Below are 17,374 nucleotides of genomic sequence, written 5' to 3'. Positions count from 1 at the left end.
TTGCTACCATTTGAATTGTCAAGATATAATAAGGGCCACTCTTAGTGGGTGCATTAAGACAACTGTCAGTAGATTGGAACCATGGTGCATATTTACATTACAAAAAGAGTAAGTGACTTAAACAAGTGACTTAAACGATGATATTGATGTTTAATCACCAACAGAGGCATTTTTATTTTCCCACAATATATGGGTCACACCACCTAAAAGTTTTATTATACTTTTCGCTGTAGTAGCCTCATCATGAACCTAAATGCATTACTGGTATCAGCTATTACAGATATTTTAGCTTTATAAATTCTTAAACGTGAGTGCATCTCTCTGGCGCTTTTCCGCCACACCTGCATCCCGTACATGCACAGCATTTGTCTGTAATAACCCGCTTGGAACAAAGAAGGATACAGTATGCATGCTATGGTCCCCACCCTTCTTTGGTTGTTGTTTGGCATATTTCCTGAATTGCATCGCTGTGCTTACAATTCTGCTCCAGTCTGCTCAAATTATCCAATGTATGACACAACACTGTATAATGTATAATTATTGTATTTATGTTTTTATTATCATTGTCACAGCATTGTACACTGCACTGAAACGATAAGAAGTTGTATACTCCAACTGTGCTCGGAGTTATGAATGTTTATCAAAATCAATACAGGAACATTAAAAAAAAATTAAATGCAGTTTCTCATTGTTTTTGGTTAGAGATATTTGTGTTATCGAAACAAAATAAAAAGAATTATCTAACACATTGGTAACCCGCCTAGTATAGATACCAAAGGAGGAACGGGGGCTTTTTGGATAGGTCCAGCATACATGCCCCTATAAATGTTTGGCAAGAGAAAGGAGTATGCGGTTCCTAAAGAAGGCGCTGAGAGGGAGAGGTTACATCCCAGGAGCCAGAAAATCGAAACAACGGCCAGGGGGATAGCTCCTTTTAGGAGCAAGGGCCCTCACACACCCCGAAGGATGTCATGCGTCATCGTCGGGCAGCTCCTTGTTGTGCTGGTGCTGCAATGCCTGTTGGGCCCCGCAGGGGGGCTCTTTGCAGGAGGTCTTCTGTTTTGGCTGAGGTGAAGTCTTCTGGGTGTGGAGGCAAAAAAACAGGTGTTAGTAAAGACAGGAAAGTGCAAGAGTGAATTAAAAATAGCCATAGGAAATCCATAAGGAATCCATTATTCACTGGGTTTGCTATATTAAAAGCAAGATCTAGAAAGCCGTGGCTCTTGAGCTCAAATTGAAATGTGTGTAGTGAACGGGGTAAATATGTTTCATGCCTGTTTAAAGTCCAAGGGATCTCGGCATTTTGTCAGGACCAAGGGATCCTCGTCTACTCTGATAGGGACGGACAGTATATGTGGTTGTGTGAGTGAAGTGCCGTACCCTGAGATCTGGACTTGAGATGCAGACCATTGCAAATTACAAACAAAGGGCCCGATTCACAGAACTAGCTTAAGGCAAAATCCTAAACTTACTAACATTTTGGTATTCATATAAGGCACTTACTCATTTCGGTATTCACAGAAGTTAGGAGTCCTAACTTTAGGACTCCTAAATGCCTTCTGTGAATACCGAAAGTCTTAAAGTTAGGATTTTTCTCAGTTTAGAAGTAGTAAAGATAGGACTCCTAACTTTAGGACTCCTAAATGCCTTCTGTGAATACCAAAAGCCTTAAAGTTAGGATTTTTCTCAGTTTTGGAGTAGTAATGTTAGGACTCCTAACTTTAGGACTCCTAAATGCCGTCTGTGAATACGGAAAGTCTTAAAACTAGGATTTTTCTCAATTTAGGAGTACTAAAGTTAGGACTCTTAACTTTAGGCCTCCTAAATGCCTTCTGTGAATACAGAAAGTCTTAAAGTTAGAATTTTTCTCAGTTTAGGAGTAGTAAAGTTAGAATTCCTAACTTTAGGACTCCTAAACTAATAAAAATCCTAACCTTAAGACTTTCGGTATTCACAGAAGGCATTTAGGAGTCCTAAAGTTAGGACTCCTAAATTCTGTGAATACCGAAATGAGTAAGTGCCTTCTGTGAATACCAAAATGAGTGAGTGCCTTCTGCGAATACCAAAATGGTAGTAAGTTTAGGATTTTGTCTTAAGTTAGTTCTGCGAATTGGGCCCAAGATACCTTCAGTATACACCTGGGGGGAGAAAGGATGAATATTAAAAGGAATATTAAAACTGACTCATAGAATAAGCTGAGGTTTTTCTCAATTTCATTGCCAAAGTGTATGGTGTCAGATAGTTGCAGGACAACCAAAGGGCAGGCATGACAGACAAACAGACCGCAAGATACAAATCAACGTGGATTGCTTCACAGGTTTTCAGGACAAATACAATAACTCACTGTTCCTACTGTAGTTGTAAGCCTATCTTTAAATACAGTTGTCAAAAAACGAAACAGTTCATAATATAGACAGATATAGTGCCGTTTTGCAGAGTTGAAAGAGGAAATTACAACACATGCTCGTGCATTTTGAATGCATCGTAGAAAGGCTATTCCACGCAATAGTAGATCTCTCCCCTGGCCACACAGAATGTCATGTGCATGATGTGGATCCGTGGAGCAGATTAACAGTCAGAAAAACGCTTACCTAGAAGTGAGGGAACTACTAGCCCACTCGTGTCAATCCGGCCATTTGAGCAGTTGGGAGAAATTAAGCCTAAAAGAAAAAAGGTTATCCACTAAGCCTTGTGACACAGGCTTCATAGGAGCCCAATCGAGGGGGTGCAAGGTTTTTGGCTGTAAGTGCCTCGTTTAAAGGAGGACGATGAAATTCAGTTGAAAATCAGAGACCGCGGGGTGCTGAGTGATGCCCGTTGTCTAACTGGGGTGAGAGGGAGGGTAGCAGTGAGCATTGTTGTAGAGCATATCTATGGCGACTGTGTCTCTGAAAAGCGTCAGGGGACACGGGGTCCTGTAAGTGCATGCTGTAGAGCACTAATATGCGTGGGGTGTGGGTGGGGGAGAACACAGTCCTATGAAAGTTATCAGATAAAAGGACAGTTGGGTTTTAAGTCCGATTACATGGGCCCGTGGTGACTGAGAACCAGGTGGGTGAGAGAGAGACTACCACTCGGAGTCTCTTATCGACGCGGTGGACACCTGAATTAGGTCAAGGTGAGCACCAAAGGAGTAGCGGTTGTACTTACTGCAATTAGTGCTCCTCCAAGGTATACAACCTACCTAAGCCCAGTAACACCTGTGTGGCGTGCTTCCCAGTGGGCACACCAGACCACTCACCCCTAGCTCAAGAATGCAGCAATCCCTATGGGGGCTCCCTCCAGTGATGGGACTCTACCTCTGTGGCTCTTGCAGTGTGTGCCCCATGACGCATCCCTCCAAGTAGATTACTCTGAACCCTACCGACACGTGGGAACAGAGAACCCATACAAACGGCAACACGAAAAACTGTATATACATCATCACCTGCCCTTGCCATAAACACTATGTAGGGATGACGACCAGAGCAGTCAAGACCCGAATTACTGAACACCGTAGCAAGGTGAGGTGAGGTAGGACTAAGACCAAAATGCTCACCCACTACACCGAGATGGCATTACCCCGGACGATATGCACTGGACAATAATAGAGGCACACACCAACATCAGTATGAGAGCCTTGTTCTACTAAGAACAATGTTGGGTTGATTGCCTTGCCATTCACCACACTGGCCAGAATGATGATATACCATGGGTGGAGGTGTCACAGTGATCTCTTGTACCACCATGTGTTCTGTGATCCCTCTCTTCCTCTATAGGTCTTTACACATGCTCCACCTTACCATCTTGGACTGTGCATTATTTTCTGGCCACACAGATTCCACCATGACCTCCATGACCCTAAGCGGGGACACATACTCTGTTCAGGAGAGGCGTTTCCACCTAAACTCCCCCTATTTGAGAGAGCATTGTGCGCTAACTCACCCTGACCTGCCGGGCTCTGTTATAATATCCCACACATTCCGGAAAGGGTTTCTTTTTACGTATACCATACCTTCCACCTAACATGTTAATACCATAACGGTATGCTAAGAGACACTTTGTCAAACCTTTTTGCAATGAACGTCCTTGCCTCTACGATTTGACCTTTATGGGGCACTTCGCCCCTTACCTTGACGTCCATATTATATGACTTATAAGTGTATGTGGTGCTTGCAATACCTCTTAACAGGTTCCCTGGTCTTCTAACCTCAGCTGGTACTTTTCCAAGATCTCTCCCATACTCAGATCTCCAAATCTAAAATGGTCACACCACACCGGTATAGGTGGGGAGACTCTGTTAACCCTTATTGCCACGATTGTCTTTTCCTCTATCATTTTGCCCCTTTCTTTGTCGACACTACCATATCACTCATCACTGTATGTGTTGCTTTCCAAAAGGTATTAAAAAGCTCTGAGGCCCTCTGACCTTGTTCATACCCTTCCAAGATTGCCCCCTTGTAGACGTCGATATTCCCAACACACCACTCTAGCCTTCTGCACACCCGCAGGCTCTACCAGAGTTAAAATCTTCACCCACCCGGAAGTACGACACTCGCCGTGTTACCGGGCTTGGTTAGGTTGTATACCTTGGAGGAGTACTTGTTGCAGTAAGTGCGATCGCTACTCCTTCGGTGCTCACCTTGACTCGACGTGGGTGTCCACTGCGTCGATAAGCGACTCAGAGCGGTAATCTCTCTCTCCCCCACCTGGTTCTAAGTCACCATGGGCCCATGTAATCCGAATTAAACCCCAAATGTCCTTTTACCTGATAACTTTTCAGAGGACCGCGTTTCCCTTCCCCCCCACGCATTTTAGCTATTTTTAATTCACTCTTGCACTTTCCTGGCTCTGCTCACACCAGTTTTTCTGACCCCACATCCAGCAGACTTCACATCGCCAAAAAGAGAAGACCTTCGGGAAAGAGCCCTCCTGCTGGGCCCATTGGGCATTGCAGCGCCGGGCCAAGTAGGAGTTGCCTGATGATGAAGCATGACATCCTTCTGGGTGTAAGAGGGCCCTTGCTCCTAAAAGGAGCTATCCCTTTGGCCATTCTTTCTACTTTCCGGCACCTGGGATATAACCACTCCCTCTCGACGCCTTCCTCAGGAACCACATACTGCTTTCTCAAGTCAATCCCACTTAATACACCAGGAATTGTGGAAGCATTAATGTTGGAGGATCTTTAACCTTACTAATATAGTTGATTCATAAAGAATTTTGCTTATTTGTATTTGATCTGGTAGGAATGGGAGTCCTCATTAAGTATTAGTTATTCTCGACTATTGTCTTACGGAATACTATTAACATAAAGATGAAATAGTTTAGGATGACATCTATTTACTGACTGTTAACTGTCATAACCAGCAATATGAGGTGGTAAGCATCTATGATATTTTTATGCAACTGCATCTCTGATACCTTGAAATATAGATTCAAATGGATCAAAATATGACAGTTTAAGCATGATCTAAGATATCCACTTTTAAATAAGATAGATAGTGTTATTGGAATTGTTAAATTGTTTGGAAATAGATATTTAGTGAAATATTATATTTGGCTAACCTTTCTTAGCCTTAAATTTGAAACAATGTCAGTATGAATTTTGAGGAACCTAATCAAGAAATTGTTTTTGAAAGATTTAACGGTTTGCAAATAAAGTCTTAACAGATATGTTTACTCATAAAACGTAAGACTTTTTTTCAAAGAGTTTTTTAGGTATTCCAAATAAATTATTTACCTTTTTGTATATTTTTTTTTAAAATACCCTCGCAGTACATTTGATGGTTTAGAAATGTAGGTTGTAAGATATGAGGTCTGGTATTGGAAATTTTTTGTTTGCAATTTTACTCGTCTTTTATCCAGCCTGTAACCAAATAGTAGCTCTTATGAATTATGATATTTAGAGAAGAAGATAGCAGAAATTTTTATATGAATAAATGTAAGGATTTGTAGAGTGCACAGCTACTGCTGGAGTGTCCAGGCACTAGGCATAGGCAGGGTAGGAGGAACGCCAGTTTAATCTTTGAATAGGTGTGTTTTCAGCTGTATCCGAAAGATTTTTTTGTCTGGGTTGTATCTAAGGGCCAAATAGAGTTTATTCCAATATGTAGCAACCAAAACTGAGCATGTATAGCCGCCCCATTTCTTATGCCTAGTGAACGGGATAGACAATAGGAGGGGGGATTGTAATCTCAGTTTTTTTAGGGTGGTAGGGGAATCAGTTTATCCTGTAGGTATTTCGGGCCTGTTCTGTAAAAGGCTGTGTGTGCCATTGTCAGGCCTTTGAATATGACTCTTTTTTTCACTGGGAGCCAGTGCAGTTGCCGACAATACTGAGATATCGAGGCAAAATTAGGAAGGTTAAACAGGAGGCAGATGGCCATGTTTTGTATCTTTTAAAGATCCTGCATGAGGCAATTTGAGATACCTAGATATAAGATGTTCACATAATCGAGTCTAGATATAATATATATATATAATCAGAGCCTGTACCACTGTTTTTTGGGCTTCCGATGGCAAACGTTTAAGAAATTTCGTTATCATATTTGAGTTTTCTGGCTCCCAAATTATAGGGTTTAAGTTAGACTGCCTGTTCTCTAACCTTTTTTAACCAAGCACAGGCCTTCCCTTCCACCCCGATACGGGTGAGGCACCGCGATGAGGGTAAGGCAATGAAGCAGGATGTCATGTGAGATCGTGTCAAATGCAGCTGAGAGATCCAGGCAGGTCAATGCGGCATTTTGACTGGAGTCTAGGGTCAATTTGATGGAATCGGTAATCTCCACCATTCCATCACATGCTATGAGAGGGGAGTAAGAGATGATATGTGTCCAGGAATTGTGTAAGTTAAGAGTTAACACATTTTTCAATAAGCCTACAGGCCCCTGGAGCAGAGAAATTGGTCTGAAATTAGACAGGATATTAGGATTCACGCCAGTTTTTTTAACAAGGGGATATCTGTAATATAAATACTGTAGTTAAATCAATTGCTATATTTGAAGCATGTTGAGATAATTTGCCTTTTATTAGCAGACATTATGGTTTGGACAGTGGGTATTTTATGAAATATTTTGTAACAAATGTGTATGCTAAAGTCTTATGCACAGCTTGTTTATTATTCTGTGCGGATTGGATGTTTACATATGCTTTTTATATATATTTCTGTACAGCCATGAAGATGTGTTGTTTGAACAAAGTGACATATTGGCTGTTTTAATGCCTCAAAATAACAAACTACCTGATTGTTTCTTACTAACCATTCTATGTTGCTGGTGCAACGAAGGCTAGATCTGCCACACCAGTGTGTCGGCCCTCGGTCTGCCAGACTCGTAATAAAACCCTTTGTGTGTTCCTCCAGATCACAGAACAGCATCTAGACCTTATATTACGAGTGACTGCCCTATGTCTCTTCACACATGCTAGATTAGCGTGGTACCGAGACCAAGCAAAAATCTGGACACCAGTATCACATGCAGTGGGGTACTCATGGCAGGACTACATGCCCATTTACCATGTAGAAGACATTCCCATAACAAGAATAATAAATTAAATTGGTATTAGTTAAGTAAACTTACACTTAAACTAATGCTAACGTGAACCACAAACTTAGATACAATTTAATAATAAGTACCCTTGTGTTATCCCTGACCTCCAAGCTACATTTAGATTTCTAAGTATGAGCAGAGTAAGTGAATCAGTAATGCCGAAGGGCAGCGTGTTGAGTTAAGTTTGCCAAAGTAATACGGGTTCACCATTATCAACGGACCTTCATATGTCCCCCAGCAGATCCTTTCTTAGAGCCCAACATTTCCTCACATCCACCCACCCTGTTCTCACATGGCTCCAGCAGACCCTCCTGGAGCCACAATGAATGGCCATGTACAAAAAGCCATGAAAAGGAAGCTGCGTCAGATGTCTTATAGTGCGCAACAAAACTTACGGCATCCGGGAAAGACCCTTGTGTGGAGCACACTAGTCTTTTACATTCCTGCTAAAGGCACAGCTTCTCCTCTCTTTACCATGGTCTCCCTTCCGACTGTATAATGTTGGTGCTTATATACCAGAGATTGGCAGTGTTCCAGAAAATGTGAAATAGTTGTATTCTGTAAGAGTAGCAGTGGACTAGCAGTAAAGAATAAGGGGGGAAATGAAAAGCTGGCAAGGAATTCTGACGTAGATAAAATTCAATATGCATGCATATGGTGATAGACTATATTTGTTAACTCCTAACCGCCTGCCTATTTTGTTTAAAATGTATTGCTAATCATTGTATCATTTACCAGAAGACATGGAACATTAATATGTATTGGTCTTCATAATTTTACCGACCTGTTTACCCTCTTTAAATTTCAGTTTTTCAGGCCCGGGGTAAAGGTACGTGTTGATTCCTTTTTAACATATTTACAATGGTTTTCATTAATCAAACTATAAAGTTAATAATTTAGCTAAAATCATAGATGCGTATTGTTTGAAATATGATTCAAAACAAATTAACCATTGTTAAAATTAAATGACTACATTGACAGCCTTTAAAAATGGAAACACAAGCATCTTATTCGACAAGATCTTAAAACAATTTGTTTGTAGCTGCCAGGAGCCGTCTTGAATAGACACTGTCACGAGAAGGCTATATTTCCATAAAATGGCGTCCAGTTCGTTTGGTTCCATCGTATTCCATCACCGCCATTTCCTAACAGCCAGTCAAAAGAATAGCTATACTGTGATAACAATGCCACATTTGTCTGTGACAAAAAGGCATCTGTCAGGCAATGATTGAGAATTTCATAGCTAGGAAAGCTACACTCGCGGGTAATGGTAACAGCATGCGCCATCTACATAAAAAGTGTTGTTGCTTTCCATTTAAATAAAATGTGGCATTATTACCCGTCAATGGTGCTCATTTTATTGGCTTTGAAAGGATGACAGTTTCAGTTGCGTTCTTCAAGATTTGAAACTCTCCAGTGCAGATTAAACGAAAAATTCTAATGAAGATGCCAAGCACACTGATCCACGCAAACGCGTAGATGATTGAAAGCCCATGTGCAAATATTAAACATTTTGCCTTTCCCCACTTTCCTGACTCGACCGACACCCAGGTTAAAAAGATGGCCAAAGTCTTTACTGTAATGCATACGAAGCAATTCGGTGTCCTGTTTTTCAAAACTCAAAATGTTAATAATTTTATATATAAATGCTAATGAATATGGTTAAGCAAGTGACGTACTTTCTCTCTTCACACAGAGCTCTCCAGAAGCCCATAGGAGAGCAGGCACCCAGGGCCAACATTTTCACAAGGCGCAGTAAAGGCTGCTCTTGCCAACATTATTAGATGGCTGAAAATCCTTGCTCCATTCCTCTACGCAACACTTTCTGAAGAGAGCCTTTTGATCTCTACTACTACTATTCCTTGAGATGCAGGAAGCTAAAGTCATAGGACCTGACTAAATGACTTGAAGAGGGCAGAACAAGGCAATGAAAGGAGTTGGGGTGGGATGGCGGTGGCGTCTTCTGACCACCACATTATGACCTTGGCGGTCATGCCGCCCTGGGCCCGTCGACTCCGCCAGGGTACCGCCATTCCCTGTTGGTGACATGGTGGTCTTGAGGCAGTTATATGCTTTAGAGGACTGCTGCGGTCCCACCATGCATATTCTGACTTCCCTCACCGCCACTGATTTCATGATTTCATGCATGATGTGAAGTCCATGTCCTGCTGGAACTGGGGGTGCCTGCACACAGGGGGCGGGCACCCTGTGTGCATACACATGGAGTGAGGCACAAGGGGCCCTGTAGCAGCAGCGGCTCGTGCAGGTAAGAGCGTTGGCGCCGGGTGGTGGGGATTTGACAGACAATAAAGAGAGAAAATTATAATTATTTAATTAATTTTCTCTCGTTTGGCGCTGCGGCAGTCGGCAGTCCCGCCTCTGCACCGCCATATTCGTATTTGGGCCCTAAGTGACAGCAGCAGGCCCAGATGTTGGTCCTGAGATAGACGTGCCACAGGGAATCACGTTGCATTTCACTGAGGCCAAAAAAACTGAATGAAAAGCAACAGGAAATACTTGTATTGGGTTTTAGAAGGAAAATGGACTAACAGTTTAAAGCGCCATAGGATGCATGTGGCACTGATGAAGCTGTATCATTGCTCAGATCACCCCGTGCGCCATTTCGGTGAAAGAGACCTAGCAGTTTGGGCTCGCTCGTTTCATTATTGTTTTGCAGTGAATTGGCCTAGCATTCCGGTCACATTTATTGCTGCTTTAAGGGAGTCAATTCCATCTCCTGCAAACGTATCTAAAAAGCACTTTAAAATTTAAACTGAAAATCAAATTCCTTCAGTTAACCCCTTCGGGGCTATTGACGAGCTGGGCTCGTCATCGCGCTTACCTGTCCTGCGCGGATGACAAGGCCAGCTCGTCACGTAACGCGGTAATTTTGAAATTGCCGCGCACAGCGGGAAAAGCCGCCGCGGCGAAGCGGTTAAAAAAAGCAAACAGTAAAAAGTATAAACTCTTTTTGCAATAATACATTATTAACTGTAATGCATAAAAAACTTGTAATATAGGCACGATCATAATATTTATTTCAATTTAAACAAAAAATCTCAAAACCCATTTCCACCTACTAATTTAACTACTAACTTTCTACTGGGCAAGGGACATTAAATACCTAGCACCTCCACTCCAAACATCCACTCCAAACATCCCAAAACTACAACAACTGCCACCCTTCCGCAAGCTAAACCCACCTTTCATATCCAGTTTGAAATCTGCTATAGCGATTGAATCCCAGAAGAAAATGTTATAATGATAAAATTGGAAGGAAAGGAAAGGGCACTTTTTGATTTTGGCTCAGTGAAAACGTAATTGAATGAAAATGTGATGAATGAAAGGTCCCATTAGACTCCGATCTTCATATCTCAGAATCCTTCCTTCCACTGAACCGGATTGCCAAAGAGCACACAGTTTGATTGGCCATTGAATCGCTGGGCCGTGGGCGTGCACGCTTCTGCTGAAGTAGCTTATTTTTTAGCAAGCACAAAGATGGCAATCATGAGAATGGATGCTGGAGTCATGACCTCTACTCATACAAAGGGAATAAATGCGCTCTTTCATTGATTGGCCAACAAAGGGCCTGTACACAAGGCCAAGCGACAGCAGGCGCGGCAACTGCTGTTTCAAGAAGCCGCTCCTATTGATGGAGCTCTCCTAAAAGGGAGGTACAGCTCATTATTCCATCAGTGGATGGTGATCGGTTCCGGCTGAACTTGAACAATGAGCTAGGAAAATATGCAACCATCTTTGCTGGTTCTGGAGCTTCTAGATATAGACCCTCATTATGAGTGGGAAAACTTCCTCACCTGAAGAGATCACTCTGGGTGAAGTTCCGTCACTTCCAGTGCTTTAGTGTGTCCAGGCCCACAATAATTAAGACCACAAACTGCTGACCCGATAATTTCAGGATTGGAGACGCCAGGACCTGTTTAATGCTGCTGTGGCAGATCCAGGGGCAGCAGCACAGCCTGCAGTAGTACAGGAGGAGCAGACAGTGCACCCCCAGACAGCCTGAAGCTTGCCATGACCCGCACAATCAGATAAAAGCACTCAGAAAAGGACCTGGGGCAGATTTACAAGCCCCTTGCGCCACTTTTGCGTCACTTTTCCCATGTTAAAAATTATGCAAAAGTGGCGCAAGGGCCCTGTAAATAAGCCCCCTGGTGTTTTCGCATATACGTGGTTATCTCTCAGTCTGCAGAAAAAAGTCAGAATGACTGTTTTTGGTGGAGGACTGCCCAAGAGCAGCCCATGCAGGTAAAAGCAGTGGGGCGTGGGGTCGGGTTGGGGGGGATTCGACAGACGACCACGAGTGAAAATTAAATAAATAATGCATTTTCCCTCGCCGGCTTCAGTCGTAATTCCCCCCGCCCCCACCAGGCCCTACCGCTCACCGCTCTTACCTGCACGGGCCCCGGCTGGGAATACCAGCTGGAAGCAGAGATTATGGCCCTCTGGTTACTCCTGCACCAAAAACCAGAACACTCATAATGAAGATTTTCGGGTAATGTGCAGAATGTTGAACCCTTACAACTTTCTCAAACTACTGAGTATCATTTCTGCAATAACCTGAAAATTAGCAGTGGAGACAAAGAGTTGAAAAAGTAGATCGATGGATAAAGACAACAATCTTTGCACGGAATTATCACCTGTGTAACTTGTGTAATTATGATCATGGTGGAAAGTAGAAACTGTTCCTCCAACAACTAATGAACTTTCAGGCCTGCCTTACAAATGTCCATAGGTTGTATGAGGCTCACAAGCACCATTGGCTCTATAGACCAATAGGCAATAAGCATTACAGCTATTTGATCTTTATGGTTCTACAGTAATAGGTCAGAACAAGCTCAAATAATGCCCTGATTACTTACTGGTAATTTTCATTACTCTGAGCCCTAGTGAGAGCCCCAGCGACAGAGTTCTATTACAGGAATACTCCTTTATCTTCACATACATGTCTTTATGAATAACCTAGAACACATTTCAACTCTTTATTATCAAAAGTGCTAAGTGGGCTGAGTCCATTCTGTTTGTACTAACAACATATGAATATTCTTTGAATATTCCCATTTCATTCCCTCTTTAGATGTTTTAGAGGAAACTCACAAAGATGTGTTAAAGTGCATAAAAGAGTACAACATGAGTGCTACTTTATACTCTAAAATGGTTTTGTGAATAGGCCACAAAGTTTTTTAGTTTAGGGTTAGGATAAGTTAATTCTATCTGTGTAAGGAGGCAAATCTCACAAGAGAAGGACTAGGATGGGGAAGGCAGAGGTAATGTTTAACGTGCATATCATAAGAATGATACTTTTAACTAGCACCCCAAACATTTGAACACTGCAGCCAGAAATAGTAAATTATCCTGTCCATAAATAAGTATTGTTTAGTATACAGTTCCAATTTCAATTTCAAAGCTTTATTCGACAGCACGTCATAAAAGCAGAATAACATCCTATCACAACCATTATAAATACTACATAACAAAAGAAATTACAATGTTAAAAAGTTATTAAATATTTGTAGCTGTCATTTGTAAAGTTAAAGAGTTTGTTAAAAGACTATTTAAAAATATAAAAGTATACAGTTCCTTTATGGGTGCTCTAAGGAGATAACTGAGTTTGATTTTGCTGTAATATGCTTAGCTGAAATTAATCTGAGCAGTTTTTGGAACCACAAAGTTCCTTTCTTCAGAGTTAACAGCTGTCATTATTGACAGGGTATGCTTAGATTATACCAGAGTCACACTACATAGGATTGTGTATACTTAGTACAACTGAGCTACCCTGAAAAAGTTTCTTGCATCCTCATGGCTCTCAGACGAGTAGTTTACAAGGGTGATCACAGTGGCTGTCATTCCCGCAGTTCTCGTATGCAGTTATGTATCAAAGAGTCTGTGTACATGCGGTACTCAAGTGCCTGAGCGAGATTCAATTTACTGGATCGGTGTTCTAACATTGAGCGGACCCTTCTAGGCAATCGAACTTCTTGAGAGGTTTTTGCATAATCCTTTGAATTTTCTTCCTAAGAACAAACTGGAGGTGCAGCACGCCCATCAAATCTCCCCAATATTTTTTTTTCTGCTAAGATTCTGTTTAGCATTAGAAATTGTTACAGTTGTCAAATTCCTTAGTCCTTGAATGGAGACAGTTTAACAGTTTCAGTCCAAACCCAATGATGATGATGTTGAGTATCAGCAAACGATCAGACAAACATAACAATTGAAATGAGTTGCAAGATGGCTCAGTGAGTCAAACTCTCACTACTAACAACATATACTGTTAATTGCAGATCATACACTCAAATCCTAACATACCAGTGTACCCTTAGATAAAGTAAGCGTTAATATCCGTTATCTCAAAATTGGAAGGCCCATGAGAATGGGACTGGAACGCATTCCTCAAGTCGTGTTGTGTATTCAAGGAGGTCCTCTGAAGAAAGCATTGTGGGAAATCTTTAAACAGACCAAGTGTATCTGCCTCTTGCCACTGACATCACTTCTATACGCTTGAATTTCGTGTTTATACTGACTTTTCCAGGTATACGATGCTATGCGGAATGGGGAGCAATGGAGCACAGTAAATCAAAGGTTGTAATAGGAAAATAATTTGAGATAATGTAAAACAAGCGGGCATGCCACAGATATGGTGTAGTATCTTCTGCGTTAACCAAGGTGAGTGTTTGGCTCTGGGATTCTCCTTGCCAGTGGCCATGTCCGGCATCTGATGCTGTTTTTCTCATTGTTCGAGTTTGATTTTATATGTGCAAAGAGTGGCATTTTTCAGTGGAGAGGTCAGCTGCATGTCTATCTCTAACCATGTATCACAACCCTTGCAGTTCCCAAGCCCTCACGCATGGACAGTTTGAACCATGGGTTGTTTGAGGCTTCCATAACTCATAGTTTGAGGGTAAAAGCTGTGCTGCTCCCTAATCCGGCATCTTATCCACCCTAGACAAACACTTGTGGTACCATAAGGATGCAGTGATCATATGGACCCTTTCCGGTGGCGGCTCGCAGCAAATATGGCAGAAATTAAGGCCCGTGATCTGCGTGGTAAGAAGAAGGAAGATCTTCTGAAGCGGCTTGATGACCTCAAGGTTGAATTGTCGCAGCTCCAGGTTGCCAAAGTGAGTGGTGGAGCTGCATCCAAGCTGTCCAAGATCCGGATTGTCCGAAAATCCATTGCCAGAGTCCTCACAGTCATCAACCGGACACAGAAGAAAAACCTGCGAAAATTTTGCAAAGGCAAGATGAACAAGCCCCTTGATTTGAGGCCCAAGAAGACTTGTGCGTTGCACTGTAGACTCAACAAATAGGAAGAGGGTTTGAAGGCCAAAACAACAAGTCTGAAAAGAGCGTCTCTACCCAATGCGCAAATTCGCCGTGAAAGTTTAAATGTGTGGTACAAAATGAAGGCAATGTAATTGAGTATTCTAAAAAAAATGAAGAAAAAGGATATGGATCGTGTGGACAAGAATTACCACCATCATTATAAACATCTCAGCAACTAAAAATAAATAAAGGTGGCACCTAGAAAGACCCCAAATACTGCTTACATCGGCCATGCACCCCTAACCTTTTAGTCTAATTCCCTATTTGCGTTTTATGCAGCTGGTTTGCAGCTCGATGTATTAATATAATAGTTGACTCATCTAATGCTGCTTGCGTCATATCAGGCAGTAGGTCTGAAAGTCAAAACGTTAGTTTTCAGCATTTCGGCATCTCTCCCCAGCTCCCAGTCAGATTGGTCACACTGCCCCAATCGTAGGACCTTTTCTTCCATTAAAGCTCATGGCACAAAGGAGGGCACTTCACGCTCAGATCTTGCATTTGCTACACAGGATAAAAAGCAATGCTTCTGTTTATTCTTGGGAAGCACACGGAAGCTGCTGTGTCTTTTAGCTTCTCCCACACGGAACTTGTGCAAGGTTACATTAGTAAACAGATCATTTAACCAACGTGCAGTAGAGAAATCGGAAAACCCCCCTATTGCTTTTAATAACAGGATCAGGAGTAAATGTGCACAAATAATATGACAGGTGAGCATACACAATCCAGATTAACTACAGAAATGAATCTACACGGTTAACTTTAGAAGAGCACCTAGAAACAATACTTGAGCACTCGAATCCGTTCATTCCACAATAGTCTGTGGCTCATATAACATTACCAAACATATAGAAAACGCATGCATTCATATGGCAACGGTAAGCGGGAGATGATTGTTAACTGGTCAACCATTTTATTCCATAGTTTTGGAGCTTGACAGTTGAATGTTTCCTTCAGAGTTTTTTTCCCCACCTTTCAGAATTACCAGAAGTGGCTGATGTTTCCTCTTGTGTTTCTCGCTCCTCCTATGGTTTACAAGTTGACATTTTTGGGTAGGTAGGTGAGTCGAGTTCCATGCTTTATGAGTTACAAAGCATTTTAAAGTTAATTATCTATCAAGGGGAGCCAATTAAATTCTTTTAATATTGCAGTGATGTGGCCTGACTTCTCTGAGCCAGCCTTAAGTCATGCTGCAGCATATAGGATGACGATGAGAATGATGAAGTATTATTGGTTTATAATTTGGTCCATCATCAAAACTCACATTAATAAGCCTTAAATTGATAAATGAGGTGGAGGCATGATTAGCATTTTTGAATCAGTACTAATAGTAATGCTCAATGGTTTAAAGGTTGCCATGATTCCTTAATTGATAATTGTTATTTCACGCAGCGGCGGCTCCTCTGCAATGGCGGGGGAGTGTCGCCCCACTGCCTGGCTCAGAGCCAGCAAATGTAAAATAAAACGGTGTTCTTGCATTGTTTTATTTTGCATTTGCCGGCTCTTAGCCAGTGCTGTAGGGAGGGGCGTGTCTAGGCATGGGAGGGAGGAGGAGGAGTGCTATGTGCTAATGTGTGTTTGGCCATCCGTCTCAGGCCAACCAAAACACACATGCGCACTTAGGTTTTCTCCAGCCCGCTGCATTCAGCAGCCAGGCTGGAGAAACCCCACAGACTCCCTGGTCTGAGCAGGGTGTCTTTTGAGCCCACTTAGGCCAATCCCCGCGCTGCTCTGCAGCACAGAGATTGTATGGGTGTCATTCCCAGGGGCTGCTGGGACCCAGGAAGAAGAGGAGAGTCGGCGCAATGCTGGAGGCGGCCGACAGATAAAGGTACGTTTTTGTTTTTAAAATAATACATTATTTCTAACCCCCCCCCTGCGCAACCTCCCCCCTGCCCACGCTCCTCCTCCCGCCCTACCCCTCCCAAGCTACCCCTCCCTCACCACCCTTATTCGTGGCAACCGCCACTAGTTTCATGGCCCTAGTTTAAAGTTAGTAAGATCTCTTTTTTAATGAGCATTTTGACATTCATCCTCTACCACTGACATTGCATTTTAAGCATGTGACGGGGGAGAGAGATTTTACCCACTCATGTAGGTACTCGCCGTACATCTAGGTTGAGGAAGGAAATTCAGGGGCATATTATCAAGAACAGCGTTAAAATTATTGCCGCTTTAGCAGCGGGAAACTGCGGCTAAAGCTGTGATAATGGGCTTGATAATATGCCCTTGTGAATTCCCATAGAAGCCCATGTTCACACCAGAACCTGGCCATCACACCAGAACCTGGCCTTCTATGGGAATTCTCAGTTTCCCACCGCTAAAGTGGCGATAATTTTAACACCGTTCTTGATAATATGCCCCTCAGTTTACTGTTTTAAAATGCAATGACAACTTGATTGAAAATGGACTCAATGTTTTAAGCCAGTATAATGACGGCCCATAGGTAATTTGTCTATGTTACAGTTGTGTGAATCCTTTATGTCTAATCTCTTGACAGCGATGCAATT

The 17,374-nt window shown here is 42.3% G+C and overlaps 1 pseudogene; it reads left to right on the top strand.

Annotated features, from left to right (window-relative positions):
• Positions 1–14,557: 14,557 nt before the first annotated feature.
• On the top strand, positions 14,558–14,930 carry LOC147731399 (large ribosomal subunit protein uL29 pseudogene; annotated as a pseudogene).
• Positions 14,931–17,374: the final 2,444 nt, after the last annotated feature.

Source organism: Lissotriton vulgaris, chromosome 2_1 (assembly GCF_964263255.1).
Source record: "Lissotriton vulgaris chromosome 2_1, aLisVul1.2, whole genome shotgun sequence".
Classification (NCBI taxonomy): Eukaryota; Metazoa; Chordata; class Amphibia; order Caudata; family Salamandridae; genus Lissotriton; species Lissotriton vulgaris.
The sequence above is the reverse complement of the archived record's forward strand: the minus strand, read 5'-3'. Positions and strand labels throughout refer to the sequence as shown.